General features: G+C 36.7%; 2 protein-coding genes across 8 annotated transcripts in view; one reads left to right on the forward strand and one right to left on the reverse strand.

Annotated features, from left to right (window-relative positions):
* Positions 1-17,146, reverse strand: part of LOC135211136 (beta-1,4-glucuronyltransferase 1-like) — a 90,791-nt gene that overhangs the window by 26,026 nt on the left and 47,619 nt on the right. The window lies entirely within an intron of this gene.
* The window catches only part of LOC135211135 (uncharacterized), a 190,385-nt gene that overhangs the window by 13,056 nt on the left and 160,183 nt on the right, over positions 1-17,146 (forward strand). For 3 of the 6 annotated variants that reach the window (XM_064244282.1, XM_064244280.1, XM_064244281.1), the window contains one exon: positions 5,646-5,844. The exons of 2 other annotated variants lie outside the window; for them this stretch is intronic. The gene's annotated coding sequence lies outside the window, so the exon portion shown is untranslated. Of the gene's footprint in view, positions 1-1,313; positions 1,651-5,645; positions 5,845-17,146 lie in introns of those variants that run through there. One more of the 6 variants, XM_064244283.1, reaches the window with a different exon arrangement.

Consider the following 17,146-nt stretch of genomic DNA (forward strand, 5'->3'; position numbering starts at 1 on the left):
AACCTAATTCACTTCTTAGGCCAAGCTATGAACATTGGGTTATAACGCTCTCCGCATAAATCCGGTCCATCTGGTGAAGAGGTGATGCTAAGAATTACGAGGTCATAATGTACCTGAGTATACCCGTGAACCTGTTTTTTTAGAACTTAGTCTTGAAGAGTGTGGTTGCGGGAGTATCAAAGGAAGACTATATGTAGATTTCAACATGTAAGAATGTGTGTGCGTATCAAGTTTGTTAAGAAGTACGTTCATATTATCCCAGTTAGCAAGGCAGTCTTAAAAGAAAATTTAATCTCAAATGACGAACACAACCTTACTGGGACAACATTTTTTAGAAAAACCAATTTCTTTTAAACTCAGTTACCAGTTAAACAAAAGAATTTTGTTGCAATATTATAGGAAAATCAGCACAAACAGAAACAGATGCTTTACGTAAAGGTTGTACAAGAGGTGTAATCTCAGACGCTCAGGAGAACTGCACACACACACACACACACACACACACACACACACACACACACATACACACACACACACACACACACACACACACACACACACACCTCTCTCGGATCGGATAGCGATAAATGTATGTAAAATTACCACAAGAAAAACTGAAACAGGGTATAATTCCTGACAGATTTCACCTTTAGTTTTAAAATTACCTTCAGGAGGACTAATATATAGTGGTAGAAATTGACTTTGAATGTATGTGCTAGGGTTATTGTATAAACGATCATACAAACGGTTAAAAAAACATTCCCACCTGTCATGACAAAATTAAGTTGTTTCCTCGTTTGGGACAGAGAACGTGCTTCATTATCAAATTTTGTTTATCAATTCAGATGGGACTTTTTATGATAACAGAGATAAATAAATACCAAAACCTTGCTCCCAGTGCCATCATGTCATAATTTTAAAGACGTTCCTCATCTCGTTAAGAACTTTAGAGTTAGTGTAGCTAAAGCTACACTAACTCTAAAGTACGGTAATATAATGAAAAGCACTTCTGAAGAACTTTCTGGACAATACTAGAGAATGTGAATATCAAATCCCTTGCAAATCATGTGGCAACTTTTGCTTTGGTCATACTGGAAAATATTTGGAAAAGGGAATCGAGCAGCATAAAGTCATTCACAAAAAAGCTGTGAAATCATCTTTCATGTCAATGACAACAATCGTACCATCAGATGGACAGAGGCTAAAACGATAGTTTATTTCAACAATATGTTGGAAAGGAATACATCTAATTTAAGTTTTGAAAAATGTAACCATAGAAATTTTCCAATGAATGTATAAACTTTGTCAATTTATTTCAGAAAAAATATCTGAAGTATATAGATTCTACTGAAAGTATTTTACCTGGGCTAAATGATAGAGGTGGGAGCTCAACTGCATAGAATAACAAGATACTCATCTACCATTAGCCTGTGCAGCTGATTGTACTGAATAATCGCACTCAGACCAAACCACGAAGCTTTAGAGGGAAATCCCACAGCAAGAATCAAACAGTCGCATGTTAAATCTACTTTAGCCCAAAGTACGGACTACCAGGCATGGAACCCCACTTCAATCTTTGACCACGGAATTATTGCAACAGCACAGAACCGTTTCGTGACGCTGTGCAATTTAAGCGTGTGCGTGCAAATGGTAAGGTCTCTCTCTCTCTCTCTCTCTCTCTCTCTCTCTCTCTCTCTCTCTCTCTCTCTCTCTCTCCTTTTTATTTATAAAATGGAAGTCTTTAACAGGAAGGGAAGTCTGGTGTTGAGCGAGGGAGTAAAAAGAGAGAGAGAGAGAGAGAGAGAGAGAGAGAGAGAGAGAGAGAGAGAGAGAGAGAGAGAGAGAGAGAGAGAGAGAGAGAGAGAGAGAGAGAGAGAGATACAGACTTGCTAATAATTATTCATAAGAATAGGAATGTATGTGGGAGGGTCAAAATTATTTTGAATTTCAACCTCAAAATTCAACGCAGAGAAAAGGCTAACGAGACACCCATTTAGGTTGAGTGGGACAGAAATTTCTTTTGGAAATAGAGCAGAGATGACGAGGACTCTCACAGAGACACATGGCGGAATCTTTCGCATTCAAGATGCCATAGAACAAAGAAGACAAGACGGATCGTAACAATTTCCTGCATTATTGTCGTGATGACCTGATGACCTGCCTCTTGAGAATCTGACCTCCCATCACCCATTTTTCTTAGAATTTCGCCACTTCCCTAATTATCCTTGCTATGGTCAGCATTATATTTATCTTAAGCGATCCTTCTTCGAGGTTTGTGTAACCAATCCTCACCAGGTTCCTTCTGGATTCCTCTTCCAAGAAGTACTACTTCCACTTCAGCTGGTCACAGCCTTTGTTTCCACCTTCTGATCTTGGTACTTTTCTGCCTCTTCTCTTTCAAGGCCCTTAACTGGAGTGGCTCCATCCATTATATCCTTTTTTTTTTGGTTTCTCTCTTCAACAGGAAGGGATCTGGTCTTCTAGTCTGTATCTTACTCCTAGAATATCTTGATTCATTTTCATACTCTTGCACGAAGTCGCGGTCTTGGTTGTTCCTATTGTGTGTAACCTTTAGGCTATTACTGTTTTTATTACCATTAAGCCAGAAAGACCTAATGAAATTGTGAAATTAAGAGATTTGTGTGCCTTTATTACTGCCACAATATTCGAACAAGGTGTGTGGTTTGTGACGTTGACCTAAATTATTTATGACGTCACTTTTCTGGCCTTGATATACATATGTATTTAAAACACAGTATATATATATATATATATATATATATATATATATATATATATATATATAATATATATATATATATATATATATATAATGTATAAGTATATATACAGAAATTCTTTCAAATTACCAGACAACAAATTTTGCTGCTTAGGAAGCAAAATTCTAATTAGACAAAAGAAAATGTGAAATCGGACTAAATTAAGTATAATTTTTCAAACAACCAAAGAGAACATGTAATTACACATAATCCAACATCCACCCTGGTGTATGAGGAGCAGTCCTATGGTGGTCCTTGTCTGTATTGAATATGCTACTCAATATATTATAATAAGTGAAAAAAATGTGTAAGACACTTCCAACTCCACTCATGGGCTACTTGAGCTCTTGGGCAGAAGTGCCCCTGAGGATGTGCTGAAGGCTCTCTTGTGCATCTTCTTCTTTTTTTCCTTCTTTGTCTCATTTTCTCTGAAATAAAGTGCGTCCTCAGTTAGATGCTGGGCTGGTATATTTTTTTTAATAGGCATTTTAAAATATGAATAAAATGTTATAAGTATGACTTCTACAGCAGATTATGTAAACTGCTTTTGCCACATGAGATTGTTGTCTTAGATCATCCTCCATTCTGAAACTGACAACAAAAATAATGCGAACTGAGTATTGATTTGTTGACAGAAACTAGTAGTACTTCTGATACCTGTTAAGATATCGTCAATTTGCCTACTTTTATCTGAGAAAACCAGCTTACGGGCGATTGCCCTGCCATTATAATTCACCAGCTTATCCTGTCGTCTCGTAAATTCTAAATAGAATTTTAGAATAAAGAACAATAGAATTTAAGGGATTAATTTCATACCATCCAACTTGCGCACATATACCTTTTTTGTTCGTCCCTGATACAATATAACTAATAAGAACAACTTTCTCACAAAATACGGATCACAAATTTGGTTTTAAACAAGTATATCATTATGATTCTCACTTCGTGACAATTCCAACGACATTTTACTTTTGGACTTTGGACTCTATATAGGGCGAAAAAAAAAGGAATAAACTACGCACAAAAAAAGAAAGACCACCAAGAAAACTTAAAAAAAAAAACTCTACATAACATTCGAGGTTGATTTTTAGTTGAGGAACAGCTGTGTTCGGTTCACCCGGGAACTAGATTAACTAATGAGACCAACATGAATTATTGATAATCATTAATTTTTCTTTGAAATCTCCTTCGAACATCTTTTGCAGAAGGTCGTCAAGAGTATATGCCCCTTGACTTTAATATTATTTTCATTTGGTTGCTGTGCTTAATGCGGGTTCTAGGAAGTTTCTAGGGGCAATATCATTACATCTTGTGAGCCTATCACTACGGGACCAGTCCGTTTAATCGGATTTTACCCTTGTTTTTGTCAATTATAATCGAATATTTTTGTCGATTCCAACTGAATGTTTTTGTCGATTCCAACTGAATGTTTTTGTCGATTCCAACTCAATGTTTTTGTTAGTTCCTACTAGATCTTTTTGTTGATTCAACTGAATGTTTCTGTGAATTCCAACTGAGTGTTTTTGTCGATTCCAACTGAATGTTTTTGTCGATTCCAACTGAATGTTTTTTGTCGATTCCAACTGAATGTTTTTGTCGATTCCAACTCAATGTTTTTGTCGATTCCAACTGAATGTTTTTGTCATCTCCAACTGGATGTTTGTATCCAGTTCGAACTGAACGTTTTTGTCGATTTATTTCGACAGTCACCTCTTTACTTGTCAGGGCCAAATGAAATGAATCACAGTCTTTGCAGTCGATTGCATAAACAATGCTGCTGCTTTGTCGAGAACTATTTCGCAAGCATGATTTATAGTTTCTATTCGAAAAGGTTACATTTGCATGGGGGTATTTTCAACATTGATTTCACGGACTGAGAGTTGTTGGAGTCAGACAGACAAAGGAATTTCTTTGACTCGTGAAATTCAGGCTGTAAAACCAAGCACTGGACACTTTCGGCCTCTCGGGCGTTTCAAGTAAAATAGGTGGTTGGGGTTGGGGGGTGATTGGGTAGCAAAGTAAAGAGATCTAGAACACAAAGGTACTCTGAAAGAAAGCCACTCAGTTCCGCAAAGAAGTAATAGTTTGACAGCAAACCTGAAGAAAAGGAGCGAGCGTGGAGGCACAGTAAAAGGTAGAAAGTTATGCAGCTATGTGCCCAAGGGACCCTGAAAACACACTTTAATAATGCACTACCTCCTATTGGCATTCTGAGGTAATTCAGTCATACTGTCTCTTTTATGATAAATGTGTTATGTGAGTTTGTTTGTTGCTTATCTGTTGCGTTTGTTTTTTGCTTTTCTTGTATACTTGATTAACTTTGGAAAGGTTCGGGCCTTAAGGTGAGCAGTAACGATAGTCAATGTCCTCGGTTAATCCAAGATAGCTGTTCCTCATCTAAACATGGAACTCCAATATAATACTTTCTATTCAATAACCGGATGTATATTTTTATAATCTTGAGTGTTGAAAATCAAGTAGTCTTTTTTTTAATATGTTTTCTACATAGTACATAATTAGAGAATGCTTCAGGGTAAATGTAAAAAATCTTGAACTCTGTGTTTCACCAAACTCATAGTTCTATATCCTGTTTATATCGTATATAACGTTTTAATTCCCATGGTAAAAGTCATACACACATTATGTACATAATACGTATGTGTGTGTGTGTGTATGTTTGTAGGTGTGTGTATGTATTTGTGATAAGAGGGCAATTGTCTACTTGACTGTTAAAGAGGCACATGGTCATCCTTTGCACGTAACAGTGAGGATATTTTTAAAGTGCTCTAGTATTAGAATCCAATATGGACCTTATTATTTAGTTAAAGGCTCAGTCGATTTTACTAGAGCTCCAGTTTGTTTCAGGTGTCTCGTCAAATTTTTCTTGATGGAAAACCGCCGTCACAAGACCTAAGCGATCCAATTCAACTTTTAAGTGACAGAAGTCACGGCTCTACGGAAGCGAGCGCTGATTGCACCCGCCAGAGTCCCCTGGAACACGCCATGACTCCGTTCAAACATACATGCTCGAGGATTCACTAATGAACGAACACATCAAGCACAGGTATGTGTTCTTTATAAAGTGTGAACAATGTGCTCATTAGTGAGAGTGCAATTAAAAAACATGTTTTTGTTTTGATCGCGTAATATATATATATATATATATATATATATATATATATATATATATATATATATATATATATATATATATATATATATATATATATATATATATATATATATATATATATATATATAGAAGGCAGTCCCTGGGTTACAACTGGGGTTCCGTTCTTGAGACGCGTTGTAAGCCGAAAATCGTCGTAAGCCGAAAATCGTCGTAAGCCGGAACATCGTCAAAAATCCTAAGAAAACCTTACTTTTAATGCTTTGGTTGCATTGAAAACTATGTAAACTGCATTCTTATGGCAGTTTTCATAAAAAAAAAACCCGCAAATATTGATTATTTTGCATTTTTGATGTCATATTTCATCTGCCAGATGAGCGTTGTAGGCGTCGTAACCCTGGAACATGCGTCATAACCCTGGAAATAATGTGTGATGAATATAATTGAAAAGCGTCGTAACCTCGGAACGTCGTAAGCTGAGACCATCGTAACCCGGGGGACGGGGATCTATAATAGATATATATATATATATATATATATATTATATCCTAATATATATATATATATAATTATTATATATATATATATATATATATTATATATATAGATATATATATCATATTATATATATATCTCATATTATATTATATATTTATATATTATATATAATATATATATATTATATATAATACTATATGTATATTATATATATATATCTATAATATAATATATATAATATATATTATATATATATTATATATATATATATATATATATATCTTCGTTTGCTGTCCTATTCTGTTTCTTGTCTGCTATTGGACTGGGCTGCTTATGAGCAGTGATTTTCCCGTCCTAATAAGCTTTTCAATACTTCTTTTTCCTTATGATCAAAGGCCAAAGAGACGCCAACCTAACCATTTTTTTTTTGGTTCAGGTCGGAAAACTACGAGAAAAGAGAAACAGGTCCAAGAAAGGGAAAGGAAAGGCGGGAGAAAAATGATTAGGCTGAATAAGCACAATGATTGTGAAGGAAAGGTCGAAGTCTTCAGATCTCATCTGGAGAAATTTACTGGTCCAATATGGAATAATTTTTAGCACGACAGGAATTGGCACGATCGAAAACTGGAAGCGACCATATGGGAAAGAGCCACGCCGTGCAAATTGTATTCATCAAAGGCTCGTTTAATTTTTATCTTCAAACGGTTGTATTTTGCATCGCGATATGAATGGAAATCGTTCCATGAAAAGGCCATTCACATTACGTGTGGCTTATTGCGTATCGGTCGCCCCCCGCCCCCCTTCTGATGTAGGTTCGTGCTTGGCCTTCCTGTGACTTCTGACCTTTTCAGTCTCAAAGAGGGAATGCGTACACTAGCTCTCTCTCTCTCTCCTGCATCTATTGGTTTTCATTTTACTTTCAACCTGACATGCGTGAAATCAACTTAAGAAGACCGACAGATCGAGGAGTAACGTCATCTCTGTCAGAAGATGAAATTACGAAACCATGAATAATTTCTTATTAATATATACATACATACATAGAGAGAGAGAGAGAGAGAGAAGAGAGAGAGAGAGAGAGAGAGAGAGAGAGAGAGAGAAAATACATTTCTACTGGATGTGTTTTTTTAAGTTGTGGTGGTGAATGCAAAGCTCAGACAGATAAAGGAGAGAGAGAGAGAGAGGGAGAGTTCGGGCTCCTTCATCCTCTGCCTCAGGAGTATTAGACTGTTTTCGCAGCCGAAAATCTGAATAAATAAACGTCCACTGAATAACATTAACTTCCAAAGGGATTCAAAGCGATATCAAACCAGCAGACAACAAAAGGAGAATTTTACCGACAGGGGGAGGGACTTTGTATGTATGAGAGAAAAAGAGAATTTTCATATTTTAAAAGATTGAGATAGAATGCTTTTGTGTATATGTGTGTACTCGTATTAGAGAGATAACATTTATGCATGTGTGTGTGTGCGTGTGTTTAGTACAGGAGAGAGAGAGAGAGAGAGAGAGAGAGAGAGAGAGAGAGAGAGAGAGAGAGAGAGAGAGAGAGAGAATTTTTATATTATAAAAGATTGAGATAGAATGCTTTTGTGTATTTATGTGTACTCGTATTAGAGAGATAACATTTATGCGTGTGTGTGTGTTTAGTACAGGAGAGAGAGAGAGAGAATTTTTGTTTTATAAAAGAATGAGATAGAATGATTTTGTGCATTTGTGTATACTCGTATAAGAGAGAAAACATTTATGCGTGTGTGTATGTGTGTGTAGTACGAGAGAGAGAGAGAGAGAGAGAGAGAGAGAGAGAGAGAGAGAGAGAGAGAGAGAATTTTTATATTATAAAAGATTGAAATAGAATGCTTTTGTGTATTTGTGTGTACTCGTATAAGAGAAATAACATTTATGCGTGTGTGTGTAGTACGAGAGAGAGAGAGAGAGAATTTTTATATTATAAAAGATTGAGATAGATTTCTTTTGTGTATAAGAGAGATAACATTAATGCGTGTATGTGTGTGTGTGTGTGTAGTACGAGAGAGAGAGAGAGAGAGGTCGTTAATCGTTAAGAAAATGGTTGACAAGGCCATGAAAGCCGGAGGAACAAATAGGGAGGAAAGTATTTCTGGTATTATATTTCCGCTGACACTAATTTCCCAATAAACGAAAATTATGGAGCCCCATTACGGAACCTCCATCATTTTGACCCTCGGCGAGTTTCTTCTGCCTGATCCTTTTGCGCTTTAAGGGTCATATTACCCGTCAGTTCACTGTCCCTCCTTTCATATTCTCTTTCTTCCATCTTACTTCCCACCCTCTCCTATTGTTTCATAAAGCAACTGCTTTGATGTTTTCCCCCTGTTACACCTTTCAAGCCTTTTACTTTCTGTTTCAGCGCTGAATGACCTCATAGGTCCCAGTCTATGGCCTTTAGCCTAAATTCAATATTCTGTTTCTTCTATCTTACTTTCCACCCTCTCCTAACAATTGATTCATATTGCAACTACAAGGTTTTCCTCCTGTTACACCTTTCAAGCCTTTACTCTTAATTTCTATTTCAGTGTGAATGAACTCATAGGTCCAAGTGCATGGCCTTTGGCCTAAATTCAATCTTTAGTTATATATCCAATTCATGGGGTTGTACAGAATGGTATCTTTGCGTCGCATCAGATTTGATTTGAAATTCCCCGAAAACTTCACAAGGAATATTATCGATCCATCTTTCCATTATCCATTTTTCTTTTGTTCTCTTGGCTTTCGGACCTTAGCACAGGCCAGCTTTATCCTTGACCCTTTCTTGTTTTCTTGTTAACGTTTCTTTGGGACTTAGTCATCATGATTTTTGTCCTTCGTGAACACAGAAGACTTGTTTTGTAGTCGGAGAAAAAACAAAATTATGGTACATCCTTTTGTGTCGTATTTGGTATTTTGGCATTTTTTCCCGTATATGCCCAGTGTTCCTGTGATTATAGGTACAATTTCCACTGGCATATCCTATATCCTTCTTATTTCTATTTTCAGGTTTTGATACTTATCAATTTTCTATCTTTCTTTCTCATCTAGTTTGGTGTCCCATGGTGTTGCGACATCAATGAGTGATAATTTCTTCTTGGTTTTGTCAGTCAAGTCACGTATGGTCTATTGGCACGTATCACCCTCTCTCTTCTGATGCCATAGTCCCAGAGGATCTTTGCTTGATCGTTTTTTATCACTCCCTCAGGTTGGGGTTCGTAACACATTACTGCAAGCTAGCTGGTGTATATTATTATTATTATTATTATTATTATTATTATTATTATTATTATTATTATTTATTATTATTATTTTGTCTATCACAGTCATCCTATTCGACTGTTTTTTTTTTTTTATTGTGTAGGGTTCCGGGTTGCATCCTGCCTCCTTAGGTGTCCATCACTTTTTTCACTGTGTGCTGTTTCTAGGAGTACACTGTTATGCATAAGCTACTTCGGCTGTAGTTTTTCAAGGTTCCTTTTCAGGGATCTTGGGATCGTGTCTAGTGTTCCTATGATTATGGGTACAATTTCCACTGGCATATCCCATATCCTTCTTATTTCTGGTTTCAGGTCTTGAAACTTATCAATCTTCTCTCTCTCTTTCTCTTCTACTCTGGTGTCCCATGGTATTGCGACATTAATGACATACTTTCTTCTTGATTTGGTCAATTAACGTCACGTCTGTTCTATTGGCACGTATCACCCTATCTGTTCTGATACCATAGTCCCACTTATTACTGCGAGGTAGCTGGTGCTTCTTGCACAGGCTCCAGTGGAGGGCTTTTGCTACTGAATCATGCCTCTTTTTGTGCTGGTTCTGTGCAAGTGCCGGACATTCGCTTGTTATGTGGTTAATGGTCTCGTTTTCCATATTACACTTCCTACATATGGGTGAGATATTATTTCCATCTATTGTTCTTTGGAGATATCTGGTTCTTAGGGCCAAGTCTTGAGCCGCATTTAGCATTCCTTCTGTTTCCTTCTTGAGTTCTCTCCTCTGTAGCCATTGCCATGTTTCATCGCTGGCCAGTTCTTTTGTCAGTCTCATGTACTGTCCATGCATTGGTTTGTTGTGGCATTCCTTTGTACTGATTGCCATTCTGCTGCCTGTATATTGCTGGGTCTTCGTCTACTTTCATCAGTCCTTCTTCCCATGCACTCCTTAGCCACTCGTCTTCACTGGTTTTCAGATATTGTCCCAGTGCTTTGCTCTCGATTTTGACGCAGTAGTCTATGCTTAGTAGTCCTCTACCTCTTTCTTTAGGTGTTATGTATATTCTGTATGTATTTGCTCTTGCCTAGTTTTCTTGTCTATGCTGCGGAGTTCAACCTTCGTCCACTCCACTACTGCGCTGTATCTGATTACTGGTACTGCCCATGTGTTTGTGGCTTTCATCATATTTACGGCGTTGAGTTTTGGCTTGAGTATCGCGTTAAGTCTTTGCATATATTCTTTCCTGATTGTGTCCTTCATCTCTTGGTGTTTTATATCCTCTTCCATTATTTCAGGTATTTGTATCCTGGCCCATCTATGTGTTTGTTGCGATTCCCATCAGGTAGCTTTATCCCTTCAGTCCTTTTTACTTTGCCTTTTTGTATGTTGACCAAGGCGCATTTTTCTATTCCAAACTCCACCCTGATGCCCCCAGATACAATTCTTACAGTCTGGATTATGGTATCTATTTCCTTATTACTCTTACCATACAGCTTGATGTCGTTCATGAACATCAGATGGTTAATTCTGTTGCCTCCTTTCTTGAGTTGGTACCCAGCATCATCATTATTATTATTATTATTATTATTATTATTATTATTATTATTATTATTATTATTATTATTATTATTGTGAATCTCAGAACGAAGTATGCAGATAGGGAGATGCTGTTTGAAGTGAATGTAATCTTAGGTCGATGGAGTAAGTATAGATAAAAGGGAGACTGAACTGAATGACTCAGGAGTGGAAAGGTTTATTGTAAGGATGATAATGCTTGTGAAAGTGGCTGTTGAGGATGGAAGCAGTTAAAATGTTGAGGAAAGTAGAGACACCAGCAGTTGATGGGATTACAAATATGTACTGTTACGATACTGGCATTGCCTATAAGTAGTTGGCAAGGGTTGGAAAGTTATGTCCGCAAAAAGGAAAGGTTTCAAAGGAATGGGTAACAGGAATAATATCTCCATTATATTAAAGTATCCAGGGAAGATGTATGGCAGGCTTTTGTTTGAGGCAGTAAGAAAGGTGACAGAAAGGCTGATAGTGGAAGAATAATGTGGTTTATAAATGGAAGAGGTGTGTGGATCGAATGTTTGTTATGTATCAATTATGGAGGGGTCTGGAAGGACAAAACTGCATGTGACATACTTTGAAGTTGAAAAAACTTAAACTGTAAGGCCAGCCTAATGACAAACTGTTCCTAATCTATTTGTATATTAGATTGTCTCATGTGGAAACATCCATTAATTTTAGAAAGAAAATAAAAATTGCTAATGTTACAGTATAATTTATCTCTTTGGTGGTCGCCAGTTCGATAATTGGCCGTGACCTTGTTGTCATAAACACACTGCTTGACAGGTGCAGAAGGTCCCATGCACCCCAGACAGCGGATAAATAATGTCCCATTACTGCTCCCTATTTATCAAGTAAGCAGAACCATATCATTCACATTTCAGTTTAGCTAATTGCCTTCATTATTTTACATTCACTTATCAGCAATGTAGCAATAATGTAATAATAATAATATAGTAATAAAACTAATGATAATAGATCATTTCTTTCCAGTCGATAAGAAAATGTCAATTTAGCCTGTATCTTAGCCTGAAAGTTGTTGAAGTGTAGTAAGGTTTACTGTGTCCATATTGTTGAGAGTGACGGAATTGAAGTGTGTTTGAACATGAATATGAGAAAGTGACTTGGGTGGTTCTAAAATATGGGTATGGCAAGTCACCGTGGCTGTCTTATGGTGGGGGTGATGTTAGAAATCAACGAAAGAGCAGTAGAACAAGTGCAAGGTTGTGGGATAAGAAAATGATTTGTGAATGGAGTGTGGAATGTGTGATATTTGCAGGCGATGTGGCACTGGCTTGGGATAGTAAAGGAAGCGTGTAGAAAATAGTTTAGAGTTTAAAAGTGTTTCAATGTAAGTAATTGGAGATTTTTTGGCGAGAAGAGTGTTTGCAAAAGGAGAAAGTTGAGCGTGTATAATTTATGAGAGTAAGTGGAAATTAAGAAGAAGGAGCATTGAATGTCAGTGTGAAAGGTGGAAGACTAAATGTAATAGGGCGGTATAGTTATTTGGTGTCAAGCATAGTGGAATATGGTTAGATGAGAGAATAGGTGGAGCTGGAAAGATAGCAGCTAGTTTGCAAAATATTTCACAGGGACTTTCATCGTATATGGAAGCCAACTTGGGAATGTTTGAAGGAAGAGCTGAACGAACTCTTCTTTGTGGGAACGAAGTTTAATGAAAGCAAGAAGTCTGAAGCTGATTGATTGATTAGGAATTATCTGGAATCACGGCTGCCAGTTTCAGTGATGCTCTGGCATAAAAATTGACAGGACTAGAAGTGTGTTGATATGTAAAAGAGTTACAAAAGTGAAAGAAGTTATCAGAATATACTGAGACTGGAAAGAATGGAGGCATCAGGGTTCGTAAACAGACCATATTATTCTGAAGTGTTGGGAGAAAGGATTTCTTCAGTGGACGAGTCGTGAAAAAATAATGAACATAGATGATTTGATGGACAGAACCATTTCTCGTCTGTCAAATTAGTGGTTTTGATGATAAGGAAGTTATACCTAAACAAGAATTAAAAGGTATGATTTGTACCGATACAAAAAACACGCATGGCTGAATATACGCAACAAGAAGGGTGTCATAATTTTTCGCTTTTCCTCGAATACAAAGCACATAGTTATGAAATATGATTAGATTAAGACACGATTTGGTCACTGGGGTTAGGAAAGGTTATGTTAGGTTAACTAAGGTTTGGCTTGTATGTCTTGTACATGATATCATAACCACACCTTACTTCGTCCTGCTGTTATTCCCACATCAACCGAATAAACACAGTCGCGCCATAATTACACCGTTGATGAAGGCATGACAAACAACGCCGGCAATTAGCCAGACTGAAATGTAAATGATCTGGTTCTGCTTACTTGATAAATAGGGAGCTATAAACGCGACGTTCTTTATCTGCTATCTAGGTCACATGGAACCTTTTGCACCTGTCAATCAGTGCATTTATGACAAGGTCACGGCAACTTATCGAACTGGCAATCAGTATAGAGATAGATTATACGATAACTAACAGTTTTTATATTCATTTACAAAATGAATGGTCGTTTCCACATGAGACAATGTAGTAAACAAATAGATTAAGAACAGCTTGTCATTAGGCTGCCCGTCATTATTAACAACAGAGGTTGGTGATTCATTCATCCGCTTTGGTAAATATTCAAATGAGACCTTTTTCAACTGATATACATGAATGGAAATCGTGGTTAGTTTCTTCTTTTAATGCTTGAGGCATTTAGAGCAGGCGAAAGCTCACACGTGAACATTGATCTTAAGGTCAAAGTAATTGTTCATCAAGACAAAACTGAACATCATAAAATCTGTGAATGAGGACTTTCTTTGTGGGTGATTAATGAGTTACTTTACGTTGGTACGAATCAAAACTAACCTCCCAATCCTGCCCTGACTCACAGCGTCAGATTCGACTCTGAATACTACATCATGAGGTTATATATTCCGTAGGGGTTAGTGCCGTCAGTGCACCTCATGCGGTGCACTGTAGGCATTGCCTAAGGTTCTTTGCAGCGTGCCTTCGGCCCCTAGCTGCTACCCTTTTTATTTCTATTACTGTACCTCTTTTCATATTCTGTTTCTTCCATCTTACTTTTCACCCTCTCCTAACAATTGATTCATATTGCAACTGCAAGGTGTCTCCTCCTGTTACACCTTTCAAGCCTTTACTCTTAATTTCTATTTCACTGTGAATGACCTCCTAGGTCCCAGTGCATGGCCTTTGGCCTAAATTCAATCTTCAGTTATATATTCAATTCATGGGGTTGTACAGAATGGTATCTTAGCGTCACATCAGATTTGATTTAAAATTCCCCGAAAACATCACAAGGAATATTATCGATCCCTCTTTCCATTATCCAACTTTTCTTTTGTTCTCTTGGCTTTCGGACCTTAGCACAGGCCAGCTTTATCCTTTACCCTTTCTTATTTTCTTGTTAACGTTTCTTTGGGACTTGGTCATCACAATTTTTGTCCGTCGTGAACACAGAAGACTTGTTTTGTAGTCGGAGGAAAAACAAAATTACCTGAACGATTCATTACGAGTTTAAATAATATACAGATACTAAACTTATTGAGTAAGTAGCAAAAAAACACAGTTTATAACAAATAAGTCTTCAACGAATTACTTTGTTCAATAAATAAAATAAGTTCTTTATGTTTTTCATGAATTTCTTCATAAATATCTATTTACTGTCTAATCTTCATTTTCTTTTCTTGGTTGTGTCAAGAATAATGGTTCCTACGGTTTTTTATTATTATCATGTGAATTTTTCCGTTTAGTTGCGCATCGAAATTTTTATTTTAAGGCTTCAATGTGAGATGAAGTCAAGGGACGAAATGCACTTAGGTCCGATATAATTTCTTTTAAAAGAGTTTGTCTGAGAGAGAGAGAGAGAGAGAGAGAGAGATCGAGAGAGAGAGAGAGAGAGAGAGAAGAGAGAGAGCGAAGAGGAGGAAGAGAGAAGAGAGAGAGAGAGAGGTCTGATTAGGAAGCCCGGATGAGAAATAATGTCTCTGAAACTGACAACTTTGCACGTGAGAGTTTGATGCCAGAGGCAGTGGGTTACATTGAGGCAGGAGAGCCACCGGAACGAATGATACGCAAAATGCGTCACCCATACGTGCATTCACTCTGAAATGAAGTTTAAGAAGAACCAATCATTATGGGATAGTGTTAGGACCAGCGAAGAATCTCTCATCGGAGACATTGGAGAATCACTGAGCGAGAGATAGAATGCCATTATTAGCGAGAACACGATGCACGCATATAAGCGAATACACATACATGAACATATATATGAGCATATATACATATATACTTAAGTTTACTCTTACAAACACACCAAGTACCTTCTAAAGGTTTGGGAAGTCAATCTTGACTTTCTGACACCACTCGATACCAGAGAATTTGGCCGAATTTTGCTTAATGTACCAATTTCAGTTTTTTTTTTTTAAACATGAAAGTGTTAAAGGAAAAAGAGAAGGGGGAGAATATTGTGGAAGTTTTGTGAACTCACTCTAAACTTTCTCTGGCTAATAAATGGAGGAGTATAAAGGATGCAGGTTTAGCCGCGAAGCAAGGCAATAATCAAATAAATTCCTAAATGAGGATTTGCTGTGCAACGGTGAAGCGTAACAGATGCACGGGGTCCAAGCAGCAAGTTTCATGCGATGGGCATTGCACAGGTGATTTCAAAGTACACTATCGACATAGGCATCATTTTGGAAATTACGTAATAACTTGTTTTAACTAGAATAACAAGTATGAATTGCCAAAGTCTTCACTGAAACTTCATTATATATTTTAATAATTTTGTATATACGATATGCAATTTACTTATATATATATATATATATATATATATATATATATATATATATATATATATATATATATATATATATATATTCTTATTACTGTGTGTTTATGTATGTATGTATGTATCACACGTACCTATATAACTAAATGATTATATTAAGCCGTTTACCCTAAGACTGGGTGCTTTCGAAGAATGCACTGGACTAGTAATCGCCATAATCTTTCTTTATCGGCTGCATTGCAGATGAGCCTCTTGTGCAAAAAGACTTCCATAGCATCAGCTAATTCATACCCCAGCCCAGAGGACTCGTCAGAAGAGTTTCGAATCGCTTTTCACTATGGCCCACTCACTCCTTGAGTAATTAGGACCTTCCTTTCCATTCAGCTCCTCCACATTATATATCTAGCTCTCTCTCTCTCTCTCTCTGTCTTTTTCTCTCTATCTCTCTCCACATAATTTATACACACATTTTATATATATATAAATATATATATGTATATATATATGTGTATATATATATATGTATATATATATATATATATATATATATATATATATATATATATATATATATATATATATATATATATATAGTACATATATGTGTGTGCGTATTGCTTATTCACTAACTCCCAACCTAAGTGTCATGTGAACTTGAACTCTATTATTATTATTATTATTATTATTATTATTATTAATATTATTATTATTATTATTACGAAGCTGCTCACAGCTTTTTCCTATGAAACAAGCCTGAAGAGAGATGCCAGGCACGCTCCCCGTATATGGCAAAAACCAAGAAGAGGCCAACATTCGGAACATGACGAAGTCAAGACGGCAACATCTTCCTGTTGTCTCCGGTTGAAACTAGAACTGAGGAACACAAAGCAAACTTGCGAGTCGCCGAATCTTGAGACAGTGCTTAGGTTTTCTTGATATTTAGCGTAAACTGTGGAGCGCTATCATGAAATAAATAAAACCCACTTCCAGCAAAATACCGGAAACCGAGTTAGAAGTCAGAGATTTTTGTCGTGAAGTATGTTGGATGAAAATAACAAACGTCGAAAAGGAACTGTAAGACCAGTCTTCTTGTTATCCATCA

Source organism: Macrobrachium nipponense, chromosome 4 (assembly GCF_015104395.2).
Source record: "Macrobrachium nipponense isolate FS-2020 chromosome 4, ASM1510439v2, whole genome shotgun sequence".
NCBI lineage: Eukaryota > Metazoa > Arthropoda > Malacostraca > Decapoda > Palaemonidae > Macrobrachium > Macrobrachium nipponense.